This window comes from Anas platyrhynchos, chromosome 16 (assembly GCF_047663525.1).
Source record: "Anas platyrhynchos isolate ZD024472 breed Pekin duck chromosome 16, IASCAAS_PekinDuck_T2T, whole genome shotgun sequence".
Taxonomy (NCBI): Eukaryota; Metazoa; Chordata; class Aves; order Anseriformes; family Anatidae; genus Anas; species Anas platyrhynchos.
The window spans coordinates 11523757-11542608 of NC_092602.1; the positions used below are offsets into that span (position 1 = coordinate 11523757).

Genomic DNA, 18852 nt, shown 5'->3' on the forward strand with positions numbered 1-18852 from the left:
TTTTTTACTCGCGGCTCAAAGTTTGCGGCTCCTTCGCCCCGGAGCCTCCCCGGGCAGACGCCGCTACGGGGCCATCACCCGCGGGCGCGGCGGGGAACGAGCAGAAGAAACGACGACAAAAAAAACACACCAAAAACCCCCAAAATCACCCCGAAAAAAATAAAAAAAGGGCTAAAAGCCCGGCCCAGCACGCGGCACCAGCAGCACAGCAGCGACCCGGGCGGCTCCGGCCGGCGTCCGACGAGGCGTGAGAGGAGCCCGCGCACCCCACACGAGCGGCCCCGCGGCCAGCCCCGGCCCCATGGGGTCTCGCAGCGGCGCTCCCCGCGGCTCAGGGCCCGGCGGCCGCCACCAGCTCCCGGCCGGGCAGCGCCGCCCCGAGCCCGAGCCCGCCCCGCACCGGCCCCCGCTCGGCTCCGCGCGGCGCCGCCGCTGCCGCTCCTCGGCCGCTCCTCGGCGGACGCTGCTCCGCCCGCCCCGCCCCGCCCCGCCCCGCCCGGCACGGCCCTGCCCAACGCCAGGCCCCGCCAATCCAGCGCCGAGGCGCCGAGCGGCACCGAGCGGCGCGGAGCGGAGCGGAACGGAACGGAGCGGAACGGAGCGGCCGGGAGAAGAGAGGGGAGGAGAGGACAGGACAGGACAGGACAGGACAGGACAGGACAGGACAGGACAGGACAGGACAGGACAGGACAGGCTCCGCTTGCGCGTGCCCGCCCGCCCCGCCCCGCCCCGCCTGGGGGGTGCGCGCGCGCCGCGGGAGGGTGCGCGCAGGTGTGCGCGTGCACGTGTGTGTGTGTGTGTGTGTGTGTATGCATGGTATGTGCATGTGCATGGACTGCATGTGTGTGCACAGTCTGTGTGTGTGTGTGTGTGCATGGTCTATGCTTGTGCATGGTCTGTGTGTGTGTGTGTGTGTGCATGGTCCATGCGCTTGTGCATGGTTGTGCACGGTCTGTGTGATTACGCACAGACTGTGTGTGTGCATGGTCTGCACGCATGTGCATGCATGGGCTGCACGTGGGTTGCACATATGCACACATGGTTTGCACGTGTGTGTGCATGGTCTGTGCATGTCTGTGCATTGTCTGCATGTGTGTGTGGTCTGTACATGTGTGTGCATGGTCTGTGTTTGTGCATGGTCTGTGTGTGTGCACGCACACCACCAGTTCTGGGCATCCATGGGTGCATCCTGTGGCACGCTGCGTGTGTGCCCTCTGCATGTGGGTGTGTGCATGCACACGGCCTGAGTGTGCACGGGGTGTGCGCTCATGCCATCTGCACGCACACGTGCACGGTCCATGTGTGCCCGTGTGCTTCCCTCCCCACCCAGCTGCTGTGCGAGGCTGGATCCCTCCTTGTTTCTCAGGGCACAGCGCTGCGTGTCCCCGAGCTGCACCCGGGGGGATTTGGCTGGCGGCGGTGGGAGAAGAGGCAAGCGGAGGAAACGCTTCATCGTGATTAACCTCCGCGGTGCAAAACAGTTGTTAGTAGGTACATTTAAAGTATAATTACCGGCGGAGTGATTCATGGGGGCTTTAATAAATGGTTAATCAATGGCCACGGGGGCCGGCAGTCCCGGCTGCCTGACACGCCTGGTTAGTCCCCGCCGCAGTAAACGTGATTCATGGGCACGGGGGCAGCCCCCGCGCAGCCGCTCACGGCCCCCCATGAGCCTGCGATGCGCTGGAGCCACTGCCCTGCCCTGCACTGCCCCGCACTGCTCAGCACCGCTCCGCCACCCTGCAGCCCGCAGGGCCCCCCTGCTGCAGCTGCCTCGCAGGTAGGGCAGCGACCGAGCGCGGGTTTCATCTGGCCTTGAGAAATTATCTGAAAATCTTCCGGGAGAAAGGCAGTAAACATCTGTATACTATTAAACCCATTGGACGTGTTCATTATTTTATATTGATTGGTATATCACTACACCAAGTTAATATATTATGATTATTAGTATATTGTTAAATCATTAAATACGACAGCAGACGCAATAAATAATTTCCAGGGGATCTCTGCTGACATTTAGAAATTGATGGGTGTGTTTTCCCTTCTGCATCCTGGCTGACTGCAGGGCTGCAGCGACGCGCCGGCTGCTCTGCTCTGACTGATCGCCTTCCCCTGCGCTCCTCCGCACGTAAAGGCGGCGAGGGAGCCTGCTCTGCCATGCCCACGTTTGCATTTTAAAGGAGGGAGCCGCATTAACGCAAAGAAACCCGAAGAAACCTGTTGGACGGGGATGTTCAAACCGCTTTCACGGCCGGAGAGCCCCACGCAGGATTTGCACCGGAGGCCGGATCTCCTGGAAGAGCACCACCTCTTGCAACACCACGAGGATTTCTGTGCGGGGACGGGGCTGCCTCTCCATGGCACCACGGCGCTGGGCTCCCTGCAGGGAAGCAGCCAGCCACCGCCACGGCTCACCGGGCCCTGCAGCACGGGCGTCCCCAGGCCCTCGGCACAGACCCCGGGTCACCGGGGTTTGTGGATTTACGGCACCGCTTCTCGTGAACCGGCTGGGGGGAGCGCACATCTGTATGTGCAGCGGGGGAGCTGGATGCCAGTCAGGGTTAATTCGGGATAAATTTACAAGAGTGCACAGCGTGACCCAAGGTACCTCTTTATTGGCCTGCTACAGGCCTGCTAAATACATTGCCCGACTACTGCACATTAAAGCCACATGAGCTCCTATGTTCAGAGCGGGTTTTACAGGAAGACACGGGGATAGAAAAAGGAGGAGAGGCTGTGTCACAAATGACATCCAGATGTGAAAACACTGTAAATACAAACATCAAAAGGCTCACCCCTCCGCATTTTGCGAAGACGACGCTGGAGAAAGGACTTGCTGCATTTAAACAAATACTCCTGGTGGGAAAGCCCCGCACCCCGCTGTCCCTGCGTGCAGCACCCCCCGGCCCACTGGGAATCGGCCGCGCAGCCCTGGATAAGGGGCAGTGAGCCCCGGTTCAAGGGGAGGTGTTTTCCTAAGAAGACCAGAAGTTGAAATCTAATAACTCCAATCTGAAAACGGCACTCTGAAAAGCACGTGTGTAAGCATGTGATTATTTAGATAAAGTCTCCAGAGCTATGACATACTCCTCACTAGAATCAATATCATCCAGGGATAGCTCTTCAACCTCGCCAGCCACATGAAATAAGTGAATAAACAGATGCCTTTTGAAGCCTTGGTATTTGCTGCCGGGGAGATACAACTGGCATGAGAGCCCAGGAAAGTGAATCTGGTAAACCAGAGGTGCCTTGAAGCGGCCGGAAGAAATGCAAAGCTGCATCAGTGGCAGCCCTGCAAAGAGGCCGGGGCTGATGGCCACGGGGTGCACGCAGGGTGCCATCCCGGAGGTTTACGTGGTGAATTTCTCAGCTCTGGAGGACAGCTGAGAAACTGGGGACATACAAACCAAGGCGACGCACGCCGGCGGTGCACGCTTAAACTCCTCCCAGAGCAGGGCCAGGCGTCCCAGTGGCGCGACGTGAAAACGAAGCCCGGATGGGGAGCACTTTTGTTTTCTCCTCATGCGGAGGCGCTGACCACAAACACCTTGCGTGCAGCCGGACCGGAGCAGACGAGGGAGTGCAGGCCGAGCCTGCCTGATCTCTTCCAGGTGCTCGCTGGGGCTGGTGGCTTCCCTCGGCTCTGACTCCGGGCTGCAGCGTCACAGCCACCGGCTGTGCGAGCGGCATCTGCCCCACGTGGAAACCCTCCCCTGAGACACGACTGGAGCGGGCACAGCCAGCGCGTGCGATTGCACGGAGGGCTCTTCCCCCACCCAGCGCCAGGCCACACTTCTCCTTTCCAAGCTAAAAGCTTCAAGCATTTCGTGGCTAGCAGCCCTGACAATGGAAGGAGAAAGCACTTAGCCGCGGTGTTGCATAAAGATGTCATGGGGAAATCAGGGTTTTACAGGGGAGAGAGGAGAAAAACACTCAGGAAGAGCTAGGATAAACTCAGGGCTAGATTCAGAACGAGACGCCAGCCGCCTCCTGCTCTGCGTGCCCCCACCTGGGCTTCTGCTGGGAGGAAGCTGGAGAGAAGTTTTATTGAATCTTTTATTGAATCTGTCTCTAGGCTGGTAAATGCGCTAGGTACCCTCGCCAGGGCCTAAAAATAGAAGGGAAGCAGCACGGGAATTTGCAGTGAAACTGTTAAAATATGCTCGGATTTGCTTTAAAAGAATGCGCACGCTGGGAGAAGGAGCGCGGCGGGGGAGTGCGGCGCAGCAGCCTGCCTGCAAGGCACCTGGAGCTGCTGCTGCCACTGCCGACGGCCCCGGTGCGAGGAGCAGGAGCTCGGCTGCAGCTCGGCATCAGTTCGGCATCAGCTCGGCATCCCTCTGCTCCCCGGCTGCCCCCAGCTCCTCTCCCGGGCCCGAAAATGGACGCATGCTGCGCAACGATGTGGCTGCCGGGGTATTGCGGTACTCGCCAAATCTATAGCAGCTCGAGAGCTTAATTTTGACATATAATTTTCACTCGCTAAGCAGAAAAGGGAGGGAAAGCCTGAAACTGTCTAAACAAAAGAATGTTTTTTTCCACTGTGCTTTCAAATGTTCATAAAGCGAACAGAATACAGTTAGAGCCGGCCCTTCGCCTCGGGGCATCCAAGGCTATGGCTCCAATTAAAGAGAACAAGGATACAGGAGGTGGTACCTCCAGTCTGATTGCTCTCGCCTGGGGCAGCGAAGCCTCATGAATAAACACTGTTGACTCTAACTCTCAACAAAACAATTACACATTTGTTTTTAGAATACATTTTCTTAGCCTTTCCACTTGCAATTTTGCTACTATAAACTAGCCAGGACAAGAATAAATACCTTTGTGATTCTCTAAACATCCTTGTAATTGCAGCACTTCACTCATGAATGTGTATTTCAACAGAAGAAAAGATCCGCAGCGATGTGAAGAAACGCTTCTTTGAAGTAACCTTTCGAAATTAGATGCAAAATATTTACACCTAATTATTATTATTACAAGAACTCCTGCACACACCAGCAGCTACAGGAGCACAAACCTGGTTATCTCTGAAGGGCGCGAGCACGAGGAGACCTGTCCATGGATGTATCAGCCCGATGCTTACATGCCGTAGGGCAAGATCTGCGTCCTGGTCTCCTGCCAGCTGTGGTCACCAGCGTGGGGGTCCCCAGGTCCCCACGAACCAGTGCCCTGCATGCAAGCAGCCTGCAAACAGGCATGAGGAGGATGCCGCTGGGAGGTGAGGGGCAGCTGCTCCTGGATGAAATGAGAGGCATGGTGAGGCTTTTGGTCCATTTTTGGTTTTCTGCTGATGGTGAGGTGTAAGCCAAACAGGCAGTGAATGGATCCGTGTGGGAGGGGGTGCACTACTGCCTGCCAGCCCAAGCACCAGCTGCTGGAGCTGCCAGGACAAAACCTGGAGCTCGTATGAAGGCAGAAGAAAATAGCCCCAGCTGGCCCTTACTGGCGCGGTTTTCCAGTGAGGATGGATGCAGAAATCCAACAGAATGATGGTTTCCTTCTGAGGATGGTGGCAGAAGAAGAGAGATTCACACAACTTTCAAATGTTTTTCCCAGAAAATGAACTGATTGCTATGAAACTGAACAGCCAAGCACCGCCCACTGCACAAAAGACTTTGGCCAATAAGTACACTTTTTTTTTAGAAATGCTTCCTAGCTAAGTTATTATCCTCCTTCTCTCTGTTAGCTTACGATGAGAAAGTATCACGAGAGAAGTGAAGAGTCTGCTAACCCGGACGGAAGACTAGGGCTGGGGATCAGGAGCGACAAAGCCACGCATGGCAGATACTTGTTCCACGTTCAAAGTCAGGAGACGAGCGATGCTGCCTGCTCCTATATGTTATTTATATATTATGTTAAGCAACAACGTGCAAATGAGCTGGAGTACAAAATATCAGCCACGCAAGATGTTACAGTGCAGTACTACACAGCACAACAAAGCTAAGTGACTCTCCGTATGGGGGCCTGTATCCTAGGAGTGTTTATACTTGACTGTATAATTGGGACCACAGCCAGCTCATCCTAAAATATACAGCATGAGTATGGTTAGGCATCGCATCTGTAACATATACAACTTTAGATGTCAAAGCATCTTTGTTTGAAGTCAACAGCAATAAAAACTGCATTTGTACGAGAGCTTAGCATGTGGGAATACATATTGCTAAACCAGGATGTTAACACATGGCCCTCCTTAGTTTACTGCTGCCAAAAGTATGCCTTTCAAAATTGAAATGAGCATGCCAATAATCTGTAGGATATTTTAAAACTTGGAGAAGTCTGTGGCAATCATCCAGTATTGGAGAAAACTCTTTTTGGGCAAATTTACCTTTGGTAGTAACTAGCATAATTCCTACTCTGAAAGATTTGGGTCCTTTGCAAGTATGGACATGCTATATAGGTATAAAAAAAATCCATGTAAGGATACTTCTGTCACGTTTCATTTTGCAGAACCTTGGATACTAGTCATTTACTGACTAATGTATTTATTGAAATGACAACAGATGTTTCAAATGTATACAAACCTGTCTTTTTAAGGTCACTGTCTTGATGTTATTTCATTAAGGCACTCTGAAATTTTATCAGAACTGTCTTAAGCTCATGGGTTTTCTGTAAATTCCCTTTCTGGATATTAAACTTTAAACAAATATTATGATTGTATTCCAAAGGCTTGAATGGGCTGATGATTTTCAAAGTGCTACTTTGGCATCACTGTACAGCTCCATTCTTTTATGTATGTTTTGTTAAAACACAAAGAAACTCTATTTATGAAAAGTCAGTCTTAAATCTATAGTTTGTGAAGCCATAATTTGTGGTTGCAATTGTGGTTAATTTAACAAAGAAAGTCTTTCGGTTCACAGTGCACCATACTTACAATTTTTCATAAACTATCAGAGCAAAAAAAAACCCCTTCAACATGTCAGATATATGATGATCCAGCAATGTTGCAATTTTCCAACTCCTATTTTGTGGTATACCATATTATATGCACAGGAATGCTACATCATTTATTCTGGAGCACAGCCCTGTAATTATTGCTGGCAAACTACTAATTACATACCGCCATCAAATCTAACAATTTTCACAATAAAAAAAAAAAACTACTTTCGTGTGGAATATAGCAAATACAGCCATGCGTGCACGCATGGTTTTATTTTAACACGCCTGCCACGCGGTATTCGTGATTCCCCACTGGCGTGCTGCACCAGAAGGTCCGTACCAGCGGCGGCGTTGCGCACTCTTTGTGCTATGGTTCAACGCCACGGGACGTGAGAGGGCTCACTGTGAGCTCTGCTTTGGGCTGGAGCCTCCTCCCATCCAAGGGCTGAAACTGCCCACTCGCCCGGGTTTTGCCTTGCTCTAATTAAGATTCAGGCCCTGCAGATGAATATTCAGACCCCGGGGGTCTAGAGTTTGAGTTCCCCAAATTCCAGGATCGTTGCGTTTGGAATTTTGTCTTTGGATCATCTCTGGAAACCTCAGTGTGGGCCTACTTCTGTGTCCTCACCGAGCAGCAGATCAGCACGGTGGAGGAAGCCTCTGCCCCAGCCAGAAACCTGCTCCTCTGCAGCCCGGGGAGCTCTGAGGGACGCGGCAAATTTCCACTGCAGAACTGCACGGGTTTGAGCTGCTGCTCGGAAGAAAGGAGGGACTATGGAGAGGAGGGAACATGCAATATTGCCCCAAAGACAAAGTCCTACGTGCATGGACACTTCCTGAAATCAGTGAAGGATCTGGCAGCTCGGAGCAGCCCCATCGCTCCCTTGCAGCACGGGCAGAAACCCATCGGGCACGCGGTGAAATCGGTGAATGCTTCCACTCGAGGCTGCCCATGTCCAACGGGTTCATGTGGAGGAACACACGCCTGTCCCGGGCAGGACTCTGGGACCTGTATCCTTGTGGGGAAAACGTGGGGTGAGGTGGGAGCTGACAACAGGACTGCCACCTCGTTTGGCCCTGGAGGGCACCCTAACGCTGTGGGCTGCCCCCGCAGCTGAGGGCAGGGGCAGAAGCCAAAGCCAGCAGCAGCTCCTGCTGATCGCTTTTCTTCCTTGACAGGCACTCCTCCTGGCTGCCGGGGGTTGTTTTGACAGGCAGAAGAAAGGGAACGGCACGGATTCCTCCCCTTGCACGGCTTCCACCGGACTCGCCTGCCCACGCGGTGTGTTTGGGACTTGGCAGTGCCAAGCTCTGCGAGCCTTACTCCCTTTTTAAAACATGACAAACAGCGTGGGTATGTGAGACAATTTTCTTAATCTTTCTCAATTTTCTCCTATTTCAAAACTGCGGTTAAAATTGACTGTGGAGCTAAACCCTCTCCTGCTTGTTTGGAGGTATGGAGCTTGCTGCACACTTTGGTAATAACGTGTGAGATGAAGCAGCCCGGGGTGCTTGTGAAGGCTGTCAGGAAAATGCCCGTGGAGCACAGGGCCCTGAACACCTCCGAGGCAGCACAGGGCGCCGCTGCCAGCACGAAGCTGCACGTAGCTGCAGGGTCTGGCACAGTGCTGGTAAAGCCCGGACTATTTACTGCAGTTGTTGGCATTTACTCCTCTGTGTCCTTAGCAGCTTCAGCCAGAGCAAAGCATGCTGTGCATGCCAAGCAAGCTGGCTGATCTTAGCCATGGCCTTGGTCAAACACAAGGAAATGTTTGACAAGGGAACTGCAACTGAAAACATTACAAAATGTTAATAGAAACTTGCAGCTTGCAAGTTCGGTGTCATACCTGCAGCCTGATGGTCTTTGGAAACTACCTTCAACATTAATGTCGGCAGTTCTCAGGCACCAACACTCCTTTTTCTAGCTCTGTCTTGTTTATTTTGCAACTGCAGAAACGGGCTGATTTAAAGAAGGAAGTGACAGGTATAAGACCCAGCTCATATGGATAGCTCTGGAAAAAGAGATTTTCTTCCGTGAGTCTACTTTCAGGTTTGCTGCTATCAGTCGAGGATTAGGCAGCTGACATGGCAGCTCTGTTGACACGTTTCCTCCCCACAGCTAAGGCAGCTTAACTGCTTTATCCAGCAGAATATGCAATGGTTAACCAGATATGTTCAAAAAAGAAAAGTAGCTGCTACTTATTAATTTATAATTCTGCTCTTAGTATTGAATTGGAATCCACAGACAAAGAAATAAGCACCCAAAACCCTTGTGCCTCTGAAATATGCTCACAAGAAAAGCTCGAATTATGGCTAGATAAATAAACGAACAGAAGTCACTTGGCTGGTCTTGCAAACGCACAGAATCCATTCAAGATCTTGCATATGTTTTCTTCTTCAGCATATACACATTACAAGGATTAAACAGAAAGGGAAACTTACAGCTTTGGATGCACTTTGCGTCTCAATACCAAGCTCAGCGCTATCTCTGCTGTGAGGATTACCAGGGCTCCCCCCCCATGCAGCTGCCGGTCCCTGCGGGCTGTAATTCAGCTATCCTCCTCTCACTCTATCCATCACATTTACACAAATCCCCAAGGTGGACTGCCTTCTAAATGTCTTTACCTTGTGCATTATCCTGGGGCTTAACAATCCAATATTGGTGCAGCCAAGGATAATTACTCTCCATTGATGATAAAACACCCTGAATCCTGTCAGGCATGGCAATTTGCATCTTACAGTGCTGAGGATCAATAGATACAACAAAGGAGTGAAACCTGATTAGATACCGCGGCCTCTCCACGGGAAGGGAAGGGCTGATTGTTTTGCAGGGTTGAAGACCTGGTTAAAAGGGAAACGGAGGTTTCCCATTACAGCACGGTCCCCAGACCTGCTGTTTGCCTGGAAACTGCTGCAGGGAGCTCAGGGCCGGAGGAGAAAGCAGGCGAACAAACAAGCTCCTGGTGAGGAAGGAGCGCTAAGACTTGTGCCAGGGCGGCTCCTGCAGGCTCCCAGCTCCCCAGGAGGACACGGCAGACACGGCTTGTCTGCAAGTCCACAGGTTCTGCTTTCTCCCCCAGTTTTCTAGATGGCTGGATTTTTGTATGAAGAGGTCACGTAACCCGTTTGCAGCCACACACTGCTTCAATAACTCGCCTGGAAGCTGGCTGGGGGCTCGCAGTTGATCTGTTTCTGAAGCATCCTCGCTGAATGTGGGCCCAGAGAGAGCTCCTGCCCTGCTGGCAAGGCTGCAGAAACGTCATATATATTTAAAAGAGGGATTGCAGGATTTTTCAACCACAACTAACCAGGTAAGCAGATGTATGAAGGCGGAGGTGGAATAAAAAATTCTCCCAAGCCATTTAGCTGTCTTCTAACACTAATCTAGCACCGAATCTGATGGAAGATAAGAGAGGTGGGTGAACTTCAGTTCCCACATTTAATCTAGAGAGACATCACAAGCTTCCTCCTCTTCTGCCTTAATTTGGAGGCCAGTAAGCCACCGACAGACAGCCAGGCTGTGGCTGGCAGCGCTGCTGGGCTCCCGGCAGAGAACGCCTTCCCCTTTGGACATGATCCCCACCGCAGAAGCTACCTGGGCACAGCTGTGCCCATCTCCCGCAGCACGGCCAGGTGAGCAACACCAAAGCTCAGCCCCAGGCTGCTGACCGAGAGCTCCTGGCGCGGATGTAGCTAACTGGGTTAAATCTGGCTTTTTATTGGGTTTCTGGTGGCTGAGCTACGTTAAGCAGGGACTGCATCTCTCCGCGCTCTTGCCAGATGGGAAGAAACACAGACCTTTCTTCCGTGGAAGAAAGTGAAGAAAACTTTCTTTCCGTGGAAGAAAGTTAGTGAAGGAAAAGTTGAATTTGGGGGATTCCCAACCTTGTGAAGGACAATGTTTTAAAAAAGTCTTGAAACATGAGAGATGCAACAAATTAAGTAGCATCAAGAAAAGAGCTGGGCACATCTTTTCAGAACGTGTGCTCTGAGGATGATGGAGAGGGGCTCAAAGCACGAGGAGGAAAGAGGAAAAGAGAAAAACTCTTCAGAAACCAGCTGGGAATAGTCTGTTCTTATCAAAACACGCTGCTGACACAGACCTGTCACGGAGCCAACATCTGCTCCCAACTCGCGCCGTCAGTCCGAGGCATGCTGAGCGTCTACGGCACACTGAGAGGCAGGAGCACCGCGAGCTGGCTTGGCATCTTGGACGTAAATGAGAGGAGCTTCTGAGAGCACCAGTGAGCTCAAAGGGAAGGAAACTTGCTCCTTTGATGGATTTTTTTTATTTTTTATTTTGACCTACAGGCAAACTCGCAGATTTTCTCTGCACAAAGGAGTCTCTTCCATCGGGGGAAATGGAGAAATGCCTGATTCTGGACCTCTACACATATGGTGGTGTCTACTAAAGCCAACAGGGAGGTTGCATATGGCAAGCCTGAGAAACTCAGGCTCATTAACATTACAGTATGGGATTATCACTACTTTATGGTCATAAGGATCTGGCTCTTCCATCCTGATGATTTATTCGGTTGCGCCATCTAAACTCCTATGAGTAAATTTAATATTTGTGGCAAGTGCCAACCCTGCATCTAAAACCCCTTTGTCTCCTTCACCTGTGCAATGGAGCAGCAGCAGGCTTGCTCACCCTGACCTCCTAACAACATGAAATCTGTCCTAGACCTATTACCTTAAAGGCTTTCACTCCCATTGCCTGCTTCAATCCCCAGCATTTTTGGGGTACAAAAAAGGATTTGTAAACAATCCGAGACAAATCCACTATGGAAATGGTTGCAACTATCCCACCTGGGCTTTAAACAATGCCTGTTTTAAATTGCTCTAATTCAGAGCAAAGAACCCCAGCATCCCCCAGGCGCTGTGGTGGGCGCCCTCTCTGCAGCAGCCCCCAGCCCCCCCAAAAGCCTGGTGTCCACAGAGCAGAGCGGCTCTCCCCCAGCAGCCAGCTCCTGGCACCGCCTGCGCCTCTGCAGCCGCGCTCCAGATCCGTCCTGCGCCGAGGGAACCCATCGCTCATCGGGCAGAAAGGGACATTATTACGGCTTTCCATCTGTCAGTACCAAGTGAAATGTAACTTTGCATTGGGCTCTCCACTCTGCGCTCAGGCACGGAAGATTTAGAGCCTGCTGCTCTATTTCTGAAATGGGAAATTGGAAGGAAGCTGCTGAGTCAGGGGCCAATATCGCCAGCTGCTTCTCCCCGGGGAAAACCACTAATCCCCTCCGATGCACCTGGGTGCCATTGATTCCCCAGGATTCCCACGCACTCGCGCAATCCCCGACTGTCAGGGGCGCATCGATTTGTTCGGTAGCGGAGGCCAGAATGGATGTAATGGAGGTGATTGCTATGGGTGGGCGCAGATAAAACTGTCTGAAATAAGCAGCCATTAGAACCTGAAACAGAGCGGCTCCGCCACCCGCTCCTGCCCTCTGCAAGGAGGATGGTAATGCTGTCACACGCAGACAACGCAGGTGAGCAGAAATGTGATGAATTCACAGGGTGTAATAAACCTGATGGAAACCGGCTTAAAATAGACTCCTCACAATGCGTCCTCTTGCAACACAGTGCACTCAAGGACATTGTCCTCGTGTATGGTGAAAGAAAACAGAAGGAGAACATAAATGTGGGGACGTCATAAACACCCACAACCAAGTCCTTAACAAGAGCATCCTATTAAAGACAATGATGCTGAACCCTTGGAAAGAAATGTAAATTAGCGAAACTGCTAGCCACAGCTTGCCAGGAAAGCTTCTGGTCATCGTTAAGTGCTCCACACAATTGGAAGGGAGAGGAAAAGGGTCAGGATAAAGACCTATTTCCCTATCATTTCAGCACATCACTCTTCATGTAAGCACCCTGCTGACCAGCCTTCTCCCAGAACTTCTCAGCGATTAGCACCATGCTGTTTCTGACTGCGAATTTGAACAAGAGTAGCACAAAGCTATCAGCAGGGACTTCAGTGATCAGAAACTGCTCAGCCAATTTTCACTATCATTTTTCCCTTGTCAAACAAATGCCTATTGTCACAGGGCCTGCTCCTGTGGCATGGTGAGAGCTTCGGCAAATTGCTGAGACCCCTGTCTCTTGATTTTAAATCCCTAAAATGTTAGCTCTCACCTTATGGACTAACAGATGAGCAGGGAGCCAGGAACAGCTGGTGGTAATTCTGGCTATTGATGTACAGCCCAAGTGTCCTGGGTTCCTTGCCCCTGTCTCAAGCCTGCAGCAGAGGGATGGAAAATAACCACATCTCCCCTGCTGCAAGGTGAAGGGAACCTCAGTTTTTTTAGGATGCAAAGTGCTAGCTTGCTCAAACTGCAGGTCTTGGACCTGAAATTGGAAGTAACAAAAGCTGTGCAAACTACTGCTGCAGCCACCAAATCCATTAGTCTGTTAACAGAGATTCCCAGTTAAAAAAAGGGGACGGGATTGTATTTAGCTACTTCACAGAAAGATTTCCCTTCACCTGCGAAACAGGTGCTGTGCTGTCGCTGCCGAGTTTCCTCCCTGCAGCAGCCCGTTCTGCCTCCTGCAGCCCAGCCCTGTGCTCAAGCCGTGCTCCTGGCCTTTGGGAGGTCACCATCAGATGCCATGGTGGTGTCACCGCCAATGTGACACCGTAACGCAGCCTCACGGCTCTGGAGGAAGGGGAAGGAGAAGCAGACAGGATACGAAGCATACAGCCCTGATTTAATGACAAAGATATTCGATAATTAGCAGAAATAACATGGGCCCTACAGGAAAACATGGGAAAGATAAATGGATCTGGGCAAACGTGGGGTATGATTTCAAGCTTCTTCCAGCCTGCAAATTTCTTCTCAACACCACACATATTGCATTTTTCCTTAAACCAGGCACTGTAGAGGCCATGGCATTGTGTAACAAGAAGAATGGTCAAACACAATTTTAACATGTCTAGTAAGGCTGAGTGCAATACTTATATATATCAGAACAAGCAATGTGCCGAAGTGCCTGATGATAAGGAAGAAATGTGTCCTCGATCAAGAAAAAACAGTTTAATGTGCACACTGGGAGCAGAGTATTACACAGATAGCGCTTTCTCCTGGCCATATGAATTTAAGGAACCCCTGCTGGTAACTGAGATTCTTTGCAGACAATCAGACCAGAAATGAAACGTTATAAATTCTTAAGGTACTGTACAACGTGAAATACATCCTCGCATTTTACACAAAACCAAGAAGGGAAAGATACCATGTAAGCATCTGAACTCCCGTACAACAAATGCCATTTCAAGCATCATTTATTATGCTGCCTTTCACAGACTTTTACAATCCTCAATATGGTTAGCAATTCCAGCTGACTCGTAAAGCGGTTTTAAAATTCATCACTGAAAAGAATGTTTATCTCTGTGTTTTCTCCAGTTCGGGAGTAAAATTAGACTCTTAAAACCTGGGGATGGTGTGTCTTTAATTTTGTTTAGAACAGAAAATAACTGTGATATGAAAGGTTTAATGAGGTTAGAAATCTAAAAGGAAATGGAGTGGGAATAGATTATCAAGAGAAATAAAGCCAACCGCTGGAGAGTACACTAATATTAAATATTAGGTTTCTAAACCAAATATATATAATCCATTTAGGGACTTAATGGTGGTTCTCAGAAGCACATTTATCTACAGCTTATGGTTCAACAACCAATATTATAACTCCATTTGTCATTGTTAGGTGAGGGGAATGGATGTCAGGGAGGCGAGGGTCAGCAGACGAGGAGGAGCTCGGCGGGGACTCAGCCACCACGCGGCACCGACGGCGCTTGGAGGGGAAGCGCTCGCCTGCCGCTTTCTGCCTCTGCACTCAAGCTCTTCTGGCTGCCCTGGAAATGTCTCCTCACTAAAATACTCCTTTTTCTCACGAAGAACAAAGGGAACATACTCAAGCAGGGGTTTGCCTTAAATTGGGCTTTATACGCAGTTTTTCATTCAGCAAGATACTTCCACGTGTGCCCAACTAAACGTGGGATTACGCACTTGATTAAAATTAGCTACATGCTTAAACTACTTGATGGATTGGGTCTTTAGATACCTAAGTCAATACGAGATAAGGAGCTCTGAAAATCAGGACAAACTGAAAACTCAGGAATGGATTTTGGTGCTTAGCTTTTGGTGCCCGCGTTAACACACCTGTGGGACCGGCAGAGATCTCAGGGAACCTCGGGCCGTTCCCACCAGGCTGTGGTCCTGCCTTGACTCCAGGTCGCTGCATTATTTTCATTGTTCCTTGTGCTTGCCCTGCCTTGCTTTTCCTCAAGGATGACATGAGGACACAGAAGTGCACTCCTTTCTCTCTGACAGCCTCCAGATCTGCTCCCTCTCCAGCCTGAAGCTATTCTCGGGCCAATTCTTGGTTGACCGAACTCTTGAAGTCACCAAGAACGGGAGTGAGCGAATGCAACGTGCTTGTCTGGGGTGGTCAGTACGAAGCAAGCCAGACTCTGCTGCAAATAACGCGAGGCTACTTCCAGCACAAATGCTTTTTGTTATCAATGAAATTTTGAGGAAACTCGGGGACTTCACGTAGCGCCATATGTGGGCTATCACTCTGCTCCTAGGCTGAGTATTAGTGGGTTTTTACTACTAACACCATCAATAACAGCAAACTGAATTATCTGCAAGAGCCACAAATCCATCCTCTGAGTGGTATGACCAAATTCTTTCACATAATTTGCCTGAGTGACAGAAAAATATGTTGCTAGCATAAAACAAGTCTGGAGACTAAAAACACTTTTAATTCTGACAAAAAAAAAAAAAAAGCAGAGTTTCCTCCTGACTTCAGCGAGCTTTGAGTCAAGCCCTCAGTTCAGAAAATTACTTCTTTTCGATGCTTAGCTTGAACTGAAATCAGTTTTGCTGAATGAAACCTGTAAACTTTTTACAGCGAGCACAAGGAAGCAGTTTTTCCACATGACATGTCATTAAATTGTGGAATTCACTACCACAGGATGTTGCGGAGGCCAAAAATATAAATGAGTTCAAAAAAGATTAGACAAATTCACGGGGGATAAATCCACCAGTGGCAATTAAACACAATGGTCTGGATCCGACCTCTGGCTCAGGAAGTTCCTAAGCTGCCGATTGCCAGACGCGGGAGGATAAGAGCGGGGAGCGGCTCGCCCCGCACGGTCCTGCCTCTCAGACTTCCCTGAGCATCTCCTGTTGCCCACTGCTGGAGCAGGGATTTCTGTGCTAGACAGACTGACCCCAGAGGTACTTCCTATGCTCTCTGAACCGTTTGAATCCAAACAAAGCTCTAAAATTTGTTGCTAAGCAGGGAATTTGGTAATGTGCTGCTTTTTTCACATCTTGAGAAGTTTTCCATGATTGTCAATGAGAAGCAAGCCAGAGTAATCATTTCAATGACAAACAAAATATCTCACACTTCTTGCCACCCCCATTTAAGGAGATCCAAACAAAATATTAAACATAACAGAATAAATTGTTTATTCCTATTGGTATAATGCAGCTGTACTACTATTGTTTTGTTCTTTCAATCAAATTTTGATGAAACAGCTGAACATATTCAGCAGAGTTACTTGACTCATATTCCTTCAAGTAATTTAAACAACACCATGTCCAAATGTCTTGCAAAAGTAGAATTATTACAGCATTTTATGCGGGAGGAGGTTGCCTCAGTAGAGCGCAGACTTACAGGGACATAACTCTGAGCTCCAGAGCTCCTTCTCAGACTTATTTACAGTGCAATTCTTAAGTCTTATGATTGTTGGTGCTTTTCTTGAAGCCCATCTCTAAGGGTAATTCTGTGAGAATCTTTGTGTTCGATGAAACAGAAAATGATAAATTTCTAGCACTGTGAAGCTTAAAAATGTGATCTAAATGCATTCCCTCATCCCCCAAAGGCTGTGGTAAGGCAGAGAGAAAGACCTCATTTAAAAAACGATACCTCCTCCTTCCCCTGGAAAACAAAACGTTTTCTGAGACCCACGATATTTGATGACGTGGGGCAAATCTACTTACTAGACACAGCCAAGTCCCAGATCACAAGCACTCAGATGTAGCTTAAATTTCCTATTCTATGAGCCCCAAAATAGCACACGTTCTGCATCGAGTTCCTTAGCCTGAACTCAATTATAGAGCACGACACAGATTAGGAATTAACCTCTGTAAGTTTGTCACAAGACGTAAGGAAAACATCACAAACAAAAATTTTTGGTTAACTGTTAGCCAGAGACCTCTAATTAGTCTGCCTAATTCAACATAACATCCTGCCTAGGCACAAATTTCCAATGGATTTTTTTTTTTTATTTTTTTTAAATAAAAAACCAAGTTTGCTAATGCTGGGCAAACTTGCATTGGTTGTTTCAAATCAAATTTGATGAGAGTCTAGCTAAATCTAAATCAAGATCAAGATAAACCTATATTAACCTGATTTAAAAAGAAAGAAAGATGTCCATGCTGGGTTTTGAACACTTTAAGTTCAATGATTTAATGTTCATTTGTACCTTTCTCATTACCTTGAGTTGTACCAAAAACTTCCAAAATCTTTTCAAAACAGTATGTATTTATATCTAATGAGATTTTTACCCCTTCTTCTAACGTAAGAGGCTTCAGCAGCAGACAGCCTGGTTTGTCCGTGGTCCTATGTCATCAGCTTTGGAGATGTGTGCTGTAAGCTCTTGAATCTTAATAAAACTATCACTACCAACAGCAGACAAAACACTAAAAATAGTTTAAATAGAAATATTTTCTCCTCTCAAGCTTTCCATCTGATGATCCCTTGTGGATGTGTGATTTCATGGATTTCTCAGGTCCCTAAAAGCCTGCTGGACAACACACGGCTGGATGTCTAGCAGAAAATCACAAAGATTTACAGAACAAACAAAGCCCCCGACTTCCCCACTCAGCCTCTAGGTTTCTTTATAAATCACACTGAAGTACACAAGCCTCTATTTTCCTTTTTAAAGCTACCACCTACAGACATCACAAACATTTGTTTCTTTCAGTTTCTATTAGTGGTAAGCTTTAAGAAATTAAAAGAAGGCATGAGCAGGACCTCAGCTTTGGTGCCATTTTGAATGCAGACATCAAGACGAATGCTAGCAAAGCATCAAGTTCTTTAAGTAGATCTAAATTATTTTTCAGTGTTGTTTTATTCAATTTGTAGCATCAGACTTAGTTGTTTTCAGGTCCGACACCAGAAGCCATTTGGTAACTAAACACCTTAATTTCAATCAGAGCTAGGCTATGCTAATGCACTGCAACTCTAGCCCTTTCTGCTCCTGTTGTCTTTCCCTAATTTGTTTTTTGTCTTTTAGTCTCATGAAAATTCCTTACGGGGCAGCATTAACATTTCTTCTCATGCCCATCAGTCGGCAACACGCTGACTAACTCTGACAAGTTACCCAAGCTGAGCTCAAAAGTATCCGAAATCAGGGCGGTGACCCCAGAAAAGTCCAGGCAGCGATGGCGCTCCCCGCTTCCAAACTTTGTTTCTTACCCCCTGGCAGTACACTTTTCTCCCATTTATTGAGAGGCAATGGGAAGGCAGGAAGAGGGTTCTTTGGTGACTTTTAAGAAAGGTTTTGTTTCGAACCGGTGGCAGCTTCTATTAAGAGAGAAACAAAGAGACGGAGCAGATCCTGTTGCGGTGACGTAAAGCCTAGGAGATATTTCGGGGTCACCAGCTATCTTACATAGGCAACATCTGGCAAAACCATCCAGCGGCAATATGGATACCAGCCCCAGGAAACACTGGTACGCATGCTGCAGTGGCCAGAGAAAAGTACAGCATTCTGGATTTTATTTAAAAATAAAAAAAGCCCTTTTTTTTGCAAGCGACATATCCACAAACAGCGGCGGAGACTGGCTGGCGCAGGCAGTGATAGATGAGGACTTGCGCTCGCTCTCAGATGCACAGGAGAGAATAGTTTTTTGTGCTAGGAGTTCATTACGGCTTCAGCCCTCCTACCGCACCGCTTCCTCT

The 18852-nt window shown here is 48.9% G+C and overlaps 1 protein-coding gene and 1 long non-coding RNA gene across 27 annotated transcripts in view; one reads left to right on the top strand and one right to left on the bottom strand.

Annotated features, from left to right (window-relative positions):
* FBRSL1 (fibrosin like 1) overlaps positions 1 to 18852 on the bottom strand; it is a 519307-nt gene that overhangs the window by 104815 nt on the left and 395640 nt on the right. The window lies entirely within an intron of this gene.
* LOC113845327 (uncharacterized) lies at positions 326 to 7081 on the top strand. The gene is made up of 3 exons (XR_011803796.1): positions 326 to 771; positions 1367 to 1780; positions 2066 to 7081. It is a non-coding gene; the product is annotated as an uncharacterized lncRNA (long non-coding RNA).